We start from the raw sequence: 13,019 nt of genomic DNA, 5'->3' as shown, positions 1-13,019 counted from the left end.
CATCTGATAACCTCCTATAACCCCATAACTGGCCTCCCCACAGCCAACATCTTTTGTCTTTTGCTGGGAGATGGTAGTTTAGGTGGTGGCTTGGGTCATTTTGGGGAGTTAGTTTTCCTGTGTACAGGAGGTACACAAGTTATTAAACTTCTGTTTGTTTCTTTCCTGTTAATCTGTCTTTCTATTATGAGTCTCAGCCAAGAACCTATATGGGTAGAAGGAGAATTACCTTTCCTCCCTGACAGGGTCATGAGTTCATTCAGTGGAAACTGGAGCTGGAACCTCAAAGCATAGGCAGCTTCTGCCAAAGACACTGCTTGAGGCACAAAGGGAGGGAGAGAAGTACCCTGGGGTCTTCTCCGACACTCCAATCCTCCACCATTAGCCAAACAGAGCTGGAAGCTGAGTGACATGGAAGCCTGGCACTCAGAGCCTGCAAGGTCAACGTCCCAGTGGTACCCAGAAGAGCAGGATAAGGAGTATATCTGAGGGCACATATATGAACCCTACAACACATCAATCCCTCTCCTCAGTACGGAATATAAGGAGCATTGTTTCTAACAGGAAAAGGGATAAAACTGGAAACAACACAAATATCCATCAACAGCAGAATGTATAAATAAATTGTGGTTTATTTCCATGATGGAACATGACATTGAAAATGAATGAACTACAGCTATATTCACCGACATGGATGAATCTCAGCAACATAATGCTGATTGGAAAAAGCAGTCACACAAGACCAGTGGCAATGATTCTAATTATATGAAGTTCAAAAGCAGGCAGAACAAAACAATTTATTACTTAGGAAAACATACATATGTGGCAAGACTATAAAGCCAAGCAAAATTCAGAAGAATGAATATTTCTGATGATAGCAGGGGAAGTGATGGAATTGGGGAGCCAACATCTTTTGTCTTTAGCTGGGAGATGGTATTTTTGGTGGTGGCGTGGGTTATGTTGGGGAATTACTCAGTTTTCCTGTGTACAGGAGGTACACATGTTATTAAACTTCTGATTGTTTCTTTCCTGTTAATCTGTCTTTAAATAGGTGGGTTCAAACTGCTGAGGATATTCTAAATTAATTAGTTGTTTATTTTTATTATTTAAACCATATATATTACAAATATTCTTTTATCCCTATGTAATAGAAATATTTTAAAAAGACAAATATGTTTGATTGACAAATTAACATAACATCTGAAGGGGAGCAGAATATGCCACGACAAAATATGCCACTTTGGCATATTGATTATTTTGAATTAAAGTTACTTAAGAAACAGCTGGTGCAAGAAGGACACTCTGACCACCTTTGTCCCCTGAAAGCAGGAAATAAATCTCCCATGTGAAAGGCACCCTGCCTGTACCAGGAGGATATAAGCATCGTTATCACCAGAGATATGGAATTTTGGGCCAAGAAGGCTGTAGAAACAAACCTTGTTACTTCTTCACTAATTTACTACTCCGAGCTCAAACCCCTTTGTCTAGTCAATTCTTCACATATTTATTGTTTCTTTGTCTAAAAGGTATAAAAACTGCCTGCTTTGGTCACTTCTTTGAGTCTCATGTTTTTATGATCTCCCACACATACAAAATTAAATTTGTTTTTTTTTCCTCCTGCTAATCTGTCGTATGCCAATTTAATTATTAGGCCAGCCGAAGAACCTAGAAGGGAGGAAACAGAAAGTTTTCCTCCCCTACACAACTGTGAACTAAAAGGAAAGTGGCTGTTTTCTCTGAAAACACTTCCTCTTTCAGTTTGCAGTTTTTTTGAACTGAAAAAATGGGTGTTTAATAATCGTAGCAGACCAGAGGCTTCAGTGGGGAGGAGGTAGGGGAAATGAAAAATGATTGTTCCCCTAGTTTAAAAGTGACCTCTGGTAACATTTTTCCTTGGAGCTTCTAGCTTTATATATTATTGTCAGTCACCTTGCAACTTTGAGGAAACAGTCTTCCTGCTAAAGGCTCTATTACAGTTAATATGTGTCTCCAGAATATAGAAAGGCATTTCAAAATCATTCCTTTAAGAAGTATTTACTGAGTGCTTGCTATGTGAATAACATCAAACCATGAATTTAAAATGAACTGCATGATTTAATCATCATTTATATCATGGAAAACAGGCTATAGGGCTTTCAGATACTAAAAGAATATCCGAAAAATAAAAGAGAACAACTGTAAGCCACATGATCCTAGGCATGAAGAATTACACAGCAGTGGGCCAGAGGTACATTGTGTGATGTACAGTCACCTATCACGTAAGGATGGGGATACATTCTGAAAAATGCATTGTCAGGCGATTTCATCCTTGTGTGAACATCATAGAGTGTACTTACACAAACCTGGATGGTATAGCCTAGTACACACCTAGGCTATATGGTTCTAATCTTATGGGACCACCGTTCCATATGTGGTGCATTGTAGTCCATCGTGGACTGAAATGTCATTATGCAGTGCATGACTGTACAGGCACATCTCAGAGATACTGTGAGTTGAGTTCCAGAACAACACAATAAAGTAAATATCACAATAAAGTGAATCACACAAAGTTTTTGGTTTCCCAGTGCATATAAAAGTTATGTTTGCACTATAGTCTATTAAGTGTGCAACAGCATTATGTCTAGAAAAAATGCACATCTTAATTAAAAAATACTTTATTGCTAAAAAATACTAACCATCATCTGAGCCTTCAGCGAGCCATAATCTTTTTGCTGGTGGAGGGTCTTGTAAAAAACAAAATACCAGTGAAGCTCAATAAAGCAAAGCACAATAAAACGAAGTATGCCTGTATTGTGAAGGAGCATGGCACTAGATAATTGGGAAATCCAGTTTGAGCTATGTAGCAGATACCACACACTCCATTCTGTTGGCCTACTTTGGTTAGGCCTGCGAGAGACAGTCCCCAGGCACACTAAAGGCTCGCCAGGTCAAGCACCCACTGCGTCTCTCAGTGTTTCTGCCTCAAGACTTTCTCCCAAGTCATGGAAATTACTCAGCTTCCACAGAGCAGGGGACCTGATGTGCCTGAGCAGCCCTCAATCAAGGAGGCACAGGAACCACAGACACAGTCCTTCAGAAGGACAACTATAAGTGCATTCTCCAACATTCCTCAGAGGTCTCAGTGGATTAAGCAAAAGTTTTGCACAGCAGTAGCCAGCTCAATAACTCATTCAGTATTGTTCGTTCCCTATTTCCTCGCTTCCCCTGCTCTCCCACTTGTGCTTCCTCTGATCAGCTACCAAATTGAACCACCTGCTCTCTAGTCCTTATCTCAGACTTGACTTTAAAGAAACCCAAACTAAGACAGACCATGAAAAACTACAAGCAAAAAGAGATTCTTTCTTTCAAAGGGGATGTATAAATCCCCATCAGATGTCATTATCAAAATGAACACAGACGAGAGAGTACAAGGATATTTGTCCTCACTGAGCAAAGCCAGATGCTGGACCCTCAGGTTAGACACAAACAGTGATACAACTAATGTTGGAATGAATAGGTAAGGATTCAAAGTGGAAAGACTTTAAAACTAAAAATAAAGTCCTAGAAATAAAAAAGAAATCAACTGAGTACAGACCAGACTCTGGGAGCAAGAGCACTGAGGGACTCATAGAAAAAGATTCAGTAGGGACCAGCACAGTGACTTCACCACGTGGGAATATGTAACAGTTGTTTCTGGCTCAACAAGAGACAAGTATGGGAATCGATGGGTATAGACTGGATTTCATTGCATAGTTTGATAATATCTCAAGATATCCATTTGTGGCATGAAAGACTGAGCAGTATTTGCACCAGGAAACATGTACAAGAATGTTCATAGCAGCACTGTTCAAAATAACAAAATAAGCAAACAAGCAAATCTTCAAGCAGTCCAAAAACCCTCTGGCAGGAGAATGAATAATTAAATTGCATATACAGTAGCGAAAACAAGGGAACTACTGCTACACAAGACAAGCAGGATGAATTTTAGGGATAGGATGTTGTGTGAAAGAAATCAAGTCTCAAATATCTTTTTAATAACATTCAAAAATACAAAGCATTACGTGTCATGCACCAAATCAAATATTTGCATAATGGCCCTGTGGCATATCTACTATTATTCCCACTTTATGGATGAGAAAACTGAGGCTCAGAGAACCTAAATAACTTGCCCAAGATCAGATATCCAGGAACGAGTAGAGACAGAATTCATAGCCAGGCTGTAGAACTCCACACTTTTAACCACTACACTAAAATTCAAAGAAATATTGTTGAGGCATATTTATCTGGTAAAGTATTTTTAAGAAGCTTGGAATAATAGATTCAGGGTTTGTTTATTATCCCAGGTTGGGGGACAATGGAGGATGGGACAAGGAAAGAGCACAGAGGTAAATCTAATTGCCAATGTCTTAGTCCTTGAGTTGAGTGTGAGGTGGAGGTTAGGATGAGGCCAGTGTGGTGAATGGTGAAATGCAGGGTCAGATCCTGCATTTTAAAATGTTGGTATTTTGGGCCGGCCCCGTGGTCGAGTGGTTAAGTTCCCGCACTCTGCTTTGGTGGCCCAGGGTTTCCCAGGTTTGAATCCTGGCCGCAGACATGGTACTGCTCGTCAGGCCATGCTGAGGTGGCGTCCCACATGGCACAACCAGAAGGACCCACAGCTAAAAATACACAACTGTGTACCAGGGGGGCTTTGGGAGAAAAAGGAAAAGAGTAAAATCTTTAAAAAGAAAATGTTGGTATTTTGCTCACCATGAAATGTTTTGCATTAATTTTGATTTTTTGAATATTGAACTCAAATGTTATTTATCTTAGTTCCTCAATTTTTACATACTCTGTTAAGTTTCACACTGGAGGCAAGTGTCTCATTAGCCTTATCCTGTTTCTAGCTCTGGTTCAGATGTGGCCATCTTGCTAGGAGAGGAAGGGGAGGGAGAAAACACAGTACTTGCCTTACGAATGGTTTTCTCTATTTCACAGATTGTATGCTTGCGTCGGGTGGTTTGGTGTGGGGGCTGATCAATATTAAATGAAGGCTAAGTTACCCCCTCTCTCCTTAATACCACCACCAAAGTCCCTGCTCTCTAGTTAATAAATTTAAAAAGAGAAATGGAATTATGGGTATTGAGCATCTATACTGTGCTGGGGCTTTAGACACCATTCCTCATTTAATCCTTCCAATCACTCTATAAAGTCAGCATTTATATTCCCATTTTATGGAAAAGAAAACTGAGGCTCAGAGATATTAAGTACATGGTCTAAGGGCACATATTTCAAGTGCCATAAATTCTTAAACTCTATGTATCATTTGTATTGTGTTTTTTATTTTTTACATTTTTTCTTTTCTTTCTTTCCTTTTTTTTTTTTTTTGAGGAAGATTAGTCCTGAGCTAACATCCGTGCCTACCTTCTTCTACTTTATATGTGGGATGCCTACCACAGTATGGTGTGTCAGGCGGTGCCATGTCCGTACCCGGGATCCGAACCAGTGAACCCCGGGCCTCCGAAGTGGAACATGCACACTTAACCGCTGAGCCACCAGGACAGCCAGACTTGTATTATTTCTTTTCACCCTCTTTTGCTTAGCCTATTCTGAGAGGTGGTGGTAGCTATTATGATTAAATCAATTAAAATATATCAAAATGATTTGTAAACTGTAAAGCACATTAACGTTAACATACTCTTATTAATAATATTAACAATAATAAAACCATTTACTTTCACTTCTAATCCTCATAATAGAGGTAAAAGTATATTTTGCCTTTTTTGTAGAGTGCCATATAAAATGAAATGAACTATTACAAAGATTTAAAAAACCCACTCTTCTTGCAATGGGAAAATATCAGTCAGAGTCAACAACCACTGTCCTCATTCTCTCTGAAATGGAATATGCTGAGCTTTGTACTATAATTTTGAATTATTCCTATTAATACAATTAAAATGCTGAAATGCATTTGAGCAGATGTTTATTCTCTAAGGAAAAGCAACTAGAAATATTATCTACTCTAAATAGGATCAGCTGTGATATCATAAATATAAATGACAAACAAAAGTAATATACACAATTTCATAATTTACTACTTGATTCCGAAGTCCAGGAGAGAGTGAAAACATAAATCAGACAACATTCTAACTAATTTAACCAACCGTATATCCCATTAGACCTCATTAAGTTTATTCTTTCTCTGATAGTAGCTGATACCACAAATGAGTAAAAAATTATTTCAAATGTCAATATTTTGTCTCTCTGGATAATACATTTTATTGCTTTATATTCCTTATTGAGATCTGTAACAATTTTTTAGATCTGATATTAGTACTGTTATGTGTTCAAGATATAATTAGCTAAAAGTTAAAAAATGAAGTATTTTTATCTATTTTCAAACAAAACTCATTAGTACATGTGATTTTTGTTTATTTTGTCAGAAGCACATAGAAAGAGAATTTAGCAAGTATTGTGATTGGGGTTAAAAGAAATGTTTGTTTGTTTGTTTACCATATATCTTAGATACTTTGCAATCACCTTTACCATACATCATACTCAAAATCACAAACACAAAACAGTGTCAAACATAGAAAATCAAATGAGAACAATTCCTAAAGCTGTGCTGTTTCAACTGCTAGTCAGCAAGGAAACTAAATTCCCAAAACTCCTTCCCTTACAATTTCTCTCTACCTTTATATTGTCAGCAATAGTTAAAAAAAAAAGAAAGAAAGTAAATTGCATCATCTGGCTGTGTTCACCCTTTATAATATAAAAAATTTCATGGGTGATCCTTATTATACGGATTTGTACATGTTGGGTTTTCTGGTTTATACTTAGATTTCCTGAATAAATTCTCCTAATTTCCAGAAACACAGCCTAGCTTTGTGGGAGTGCTAGAGGCATCTCCCTTTGTCATTTCCCACTTAAAGGAGAGTCCCAGTGTGTCATGTCACTCCAGGATTTGCCCTGCTGAGAAGGAACAAAGCTTATGACAGCTTTCTGAATAATTCTGAGAATGGAAGCTTCTCTACAGATATCACCAGATCCCAAATGAAGATTATATAAAATCCCACTGACAGTGGAAAAAAAAGAAGTGAGCACTTCTGTTCTCAGCCCTTGGTAGAGATTAGAGATTTTAGGAGAACTAAATGCAATCCAGATCCAGATTCCAGGCAATCACTAGTCAAATTAAAATGCAGGTTCCACCTATTGTGTTGTAGTCTAATTAAGACAATGATGCTTATTCAGTTTTCTTATTTCATCAGTAAAACATACATGACCATAGGATTTCGCTGGCAGACACACACACACAAGGACCTTACTATCTATTACAAAGGTCTATATTATTGGTATTACTGTATATTAAAGAATTTTATTACATGGAAAATGTAAGAGTCCACTAAAGATAAAGTTGACTCAAAATATAAGGCCTACTTAAACTTGCATCATCATACCCTCAAAATTTCAACATATATTCTTAAAGAGAATTAAAATACTATTTTCAGAGCATTAAGAATGTATCTCAAATACCAAAAGTAAACGCTAGGGTAAACTATAGACTCTGGGTGATAAAGATGTGTCAGTGTAGGTTCATTAACTGTTAACAGATGTACCGCCCTGGTGGGAGATGTTGATAATTGGGGAGGGTGTGCATGTATTAGGACAGGCGGTATGTGGGACATCTCTGTACCTTCTACTCAATTTTGCTGTGGACCTAAAACTACTCAAAATAAAGTCTATTAAAAACAAAATAATGTATCATGATAATTCATTTGAAATGTCTTCTGGAAGTTTAGTACATTTCTAATACAGGATATACACAATAATACAAAGTCCTAGCCCTTTGGGTACTCATAGTTGGATTGAGGAGAAGAGCATTTGGAAAAATAATTAGCATGCAATACAATATCTGCTGCAATAGAGGTTAGTATGAAGTGCTATAGGAACATCAAAGGAGAGAGGGAGAGTAATTCCACCTCAGAGAATTAATGAAATGTACCACCCAGAAGATCAGATTTTGTCTGGGTCCCAAAGGATGATCAGAAGCTTATCAGGTTGAAAGAGTGGGAAATATCATTCAAGGTCTAAGGAGACCGCCTTAAAGTGTAAGTAGGACAGTCAAGGAAGGAGTGGAGGCAACGAGGAGATAAAAGTAGAACAATGACAAAAGATAGAGAAGCTTGTAGGGCAAGCTAAGGGGTTGAAATTTAGGACATTGGGGATCATCGAAGACCTTTACATGAATAACTCTGAGAGTAGTGTGAGGAAGGATTGGCTTTAGAAAGACCACAATCAAGGAGCCAGATAGAATTAAGAAGACATGCAAAAAATCTTGGTCAAAGATAAAGCAGTGGTGATGTTAATGGGAAGGAGATTCTGGAGACAGTGTCCCACAATAAGGTTCCATGTTCAGGGCATCCCTATGGAATAATCTTTTTTCTCTGCATTATTTTTTTTTACTATTCAACCATAAAATAAATAAATGCTTGAGTGTTGATCCTTTCCTTGCACTCATTCCACAAGTGTCAGAACATAAACCTACACCTATTAAGGTTTCTTTTAACTTTTACATTTCCTATATTTATCGATTTTCAGTTTATGCTAACAAATTTTAAGTGCAAATTTTTGGTGTTTTATTTACTTCAAAAAAATTCTCCTAATGACAAGCGAAGTAAGAGAAGATATTCATTATTCTATAGATGATCTACTTAATAATCTCTATTTCCTATGTTCCCTATTCTAATCATCTACTTTTCTACATTTTCTCCAGAGCCAAATACAGGTAGTCACACTATTCATGAGTTAATAACCATTGATAAATTACATTTTACATCGACTTTAATAGTCAGTTTCTTTGGAGACATCTCACCCAATATACTCTTCTTCCTCTCAGAGGGCTTTAGGGAAACCAAACACCAAAACTCAAAGCACCAACTCATGATTCAAAGGGTAAGTTAAATCTCTCTGTAAAGGAAAGCCTAGATTTGTTCCTCAAAAACAGGACTGGTGATTAATGGCTGAAAGATTAAATCAGTGCATGTACAAAAAGAAAGGTTGAAGCTTGGTATTTTATTTATTGGAGTCATTCTTAGATTGCAATTAATTTAACTTTATACATCAAACTCTATCCCTAATGAAATACTAGGTGGATAAAAGCCGCCTTAATACGATCATTATCATGTAATAGTCAATATACCCAGGTGGCTCCTGGCATATATGATCTATTGAAATACATATTCTAGTGAATTTTAATTAAGAGACAGAATGTAAAGCCCAAGGATTATGTACATTTTTTTTGTTTTACCTCCCTGAGAGTTGATAGAAAGATGAGGTTTAAAAATCATTTTTAATAAATTTCTCCCAGCTCTGCATTTATCTATCAATTATATCTGAACCTCAAAGTATCCTGGTTGCATTTGTCTCAGAGCAATGATGATGTCTGACCTTGTAGTTTCTTTATTTGTGAAATCCATTTGCAGTAAATTATGAATAAATGCAGGAGTAAAAACTATAAGCTCCTTGAAGAGTCCATGCTCTCTTGCTCTCTTTCCCTCTCTCGTTCTCTTCCTCCCTCCCTCTCTCTCCCTATCCCTCTATCTCATAGCTTGCACATAGTAGAAGTCAACTGAATTAAATTCAGCCCATTGGAAGTATATATGTGGTAATAGTTCTAAAGTAACAATTGAATTTTTGAGAAACAAACCAGAACTTAGATGAATCTATTCACTTATTCCTTCTACAAATATTTGTTGAATGTTTATTTTATGCCACATCATGCATCAGGCAGTGGAGCGAAAACAATAAACAAGACAGACATGGAGACTGCTCTCATGGAACTTCCAGCTTATTTCAGGGAATAGCAAGTAAATGACAAAATAATATAACTACTGAAGGGGGGCAAAATTTGCCACCCCAAAATGTGTCTCTTTGGCACAAGGATTATTTGGAGCTGATTATTTTTAAGAAACAGAAGACTCAGGAAGTTTTCCTTTTTATCTCCACCTTAACTGTCTAAAAGAACGTAGCAGGAAGAGAGCTATCACCAGACAGAACTACAAAGAATATGAACTAGGTTTGGTGAACTGGGGTAGAACTTAGCAAGGCCTGTTTGTTCACATTCTTCTCTGTGTCCCTTTGCCTGTGAAAGACATGGCAAACATTTGTTTACCAAACATTTGCTCTTCTCATCTTCCTGTGAATTGTCTTTCTTCCCTTTGAAGTCCCAGACCCCTACCCTCTTCTCCCTAGCTCAGGACAGGCATATAAGCCTCAACTGCCTGACTGTCTTTGGGCCTCATATTCTTACAGAGCTCCCCATACGTATGAAATTAAATTTTATTTTTCTCCTTTTAATCTGTCTCATCTCAATTTAATACTTAGAAGCTAGAAGAACCTAGAAGAGTAGAGGAAAAAATTTTCCTCCCCAGCACTACAAAATATGATAAATGTTATGGAAGGAACAAATAAGACATTAAGTCACAAAATAGTCAGGAGAGGTTTATCTAGATATAATAATCAAGCAAGTTGTCTTTGAGGAAGTACAATTAAACTGAGATCTAAAGAATGAGAAAGATCCCACCATGCAAAATAATAGCAAAGATTTTTCCAGGGAAGAGCCTGTGCAAAGTTCCTGAGGTGGGAAAGAGTCCTCCATTACTGTTTTTGGAACCCCTTTTCAGAGCTGCCTTCATAGACTAAATGACATTTTTTAATATGGTCAAAGATATTGAAGCTGTCCTCCTTGACAGTGTAGTTTATCTTTTGAGACAATTAGATAGTTAGCAATAGTGCTAAATCAAATGAATTAGTAGGTTTGAATATGTTGGATAATACTGCTTCTGATCAAAAGTAAACAGACTAGTTCTCATCAATCAATTGGCTTTAAAAATTTTAGAAGGAATTAGTTCGGAGAAAAAGTAACAAAATAGTTTTTAAACATTTGAAAATATAGTCACCCTCACTCATTATTAGATAAATGCAAACTAAAGACACAATTTTTGACCAATCAGATGAGCAAAGATCAAAAAGTTTGACAATACACTGTGTTGTATTGTGTTGATGGTATGAGAAGACAGGTACTCTCATACCTGGTTGAAAGGTGTGAATTGCTGTATGGGTGTGTGTGTGTGTGTGTACGTGCACACATGCCTTCATGTGCGTAGCATATCTCTGGAAGGATACATAAGAAATATGTAAGTAATTTCAGTTCACGCTGGTAAGAGTGAAGAAGGAGAAGTAGATGGCTGGGTGACAGGATAGGAGAAATAATTGTAATTGTATATCCTTTTTTGTTTACCTTTATGAAATTTGTATTATATGCAACTAGTCAGATAATTAGAGCTTTAAGGGCACTTTAGAGGTTACTTTGTCTTGAAAAAAATAGTTTACATGGAAAGGATTATAAATATACCTATCCAACCATCTATCCACCCATCCTTTCATCCATCATTCATCTATTCCATGTTTCATTTATATAAACATTTGTGGAACTCCTAGACTCTATGTATGGTACATAGAGAGTACATTAGGGATACAAGATTAAATAAGACGGTTTCTACTTTCCTTAAATATGTACAATCAAGTTGGAGAAAACCTATTGCTTGATTATAGATATGAAGGGTCTAGTAGATGCACCATCAAGGCACATGAAAGCAGGAGAGGGTGGCGAGAGCTAAAAGTCTACCCAAAGGGATTGAAACTTGAAAGGCATCCTGAAGGCTAAAATTCAAAAGCCTGGCTATGATTCGCTTTTTAGCTCTTTCTATTTCATTTCCCTTTGGCCCTTTAGAGTGACAAAATTCCTTTAGTGTATACTTTCAAAATAATTAGAACAATTGTGTTCTCAAAAACTAACACACAAATAAGCAAATAAACAAAAGTTCAGTTCTCATATTTGCAGGTGATTACCAATGATTTTATAACAATCATACTTTTACATATCTATTTAGAAGAGTCTTGAGAAAATATTTAGACCTGTCCCTGAGCTTGAGGGAGAAGAGCAGAGGACGAAAGCATTTCTGAGCTTGCTCCAGACTTCCTTCTGTCAATAAAATAATTATGGTATTGGCATCTAAAGCTTAAACTGTATCCTAGAGTCTCAATAATGTTACTAACTGAGCAATTAAAAAATAAATTTCACATAATTAAATTACAAAAGTAAAATAGGTGTGCTACTACATAACTTGCATATAAAACAAATATGACTTTCCCCATTTGTCACTATATTTTGGCAGAAATTCCACTTAAGGGAGGCATAGATTTCAGTTTCTCTTATTTTCAGACATGAATAGCTACATTTTCACAACCAGTTTTACTAATGCAAACAGAACTTTACCTTGATGGCTACATAACACCTTTTCCACACATACAAAATACTAATTCTAATACTACTAATAATTTTAAGTGATCACTATTAGATGTCATGATCAAAGCCCACTACAGGGATGAGGCTAGGATAAAGTAAATGTAACTGTCTATGCTTTGTTATTGATGTTTACAATAATTGCCTTTGGTCCTGCATGGACAAATTTATAAATAGTCATTAAACTTTTAAAAAGTCCAAACCTTTCACTATAGTGGTTATGTAAAGAGCAGTTGGTTTTTATCACATGGATTTGCTGTAGTTTTTAAAAATAATTTTTCATAGGTTTTTCAGAGCTTGTTTTATTTGCTTAATGAAACATAAAGCTATGTATCTCTAGAAAATAAGACTTTAAATTTGAATTGTGAAAAGATACCCAAGGCAGAAACACATTAAAAATAAGATAATCATTGTTAATTATAGAAAGTGAAGCTTTCAAAAAATTAGTTGTAAGTTTATAGACACATAAAAACTACCAAATTTAAATATCCATCTAAGTACCCGAGTAATCCTAAGTAAATATCAACTTTAGACTATGTTGGCATGATAAGATCGAGGAAATGTCAAGATGGAAATACAGAAATGATCGAGGAATTATTCTTCTTTTCGTTTACGCAAGATTTATTGATATTGGAAAACAGTAAATCCCTCAGACATCTGGATTCAAATATTTCTCATAAGCCTATGGTTGTAAAGT

General features: G+C 36.4%; 1 protein-coding gene across 9 annotated transcripts in view; it reads right to left on the bottom strand.

Moving 5' to 3' along the window:
- DMD (dystrophin) overlaps positions 1-13,019 on the bottom strand; it is a 2,273,580-nt gene that overhangs the window by 1,654,690 nt on the left and 605,871 nt on the right. The gene's annotated exons all lie outside the window — the stretch shown is intronic.

This window comes from Equus quagga, chromosome 10 (assembly GCF_021613505.1).
Source record: "Equus quagga isolate Etosha38 chromosome 10, UCLA_HA_Equagga_1.0, whole genome shotgun sequence".
NCBI classification, from domain to species: domain Eukaryota; kingdom Metazoa; phylum Chordata; class Mammalia; order Perissodactyla; family Equidae; genus Equus; species Equus quagga.
The sequence above is the reverse complement of the archived record's forward strand: the minus strand, read 5'-3'. Positions and strand labels throughout refer to the sequence as shown.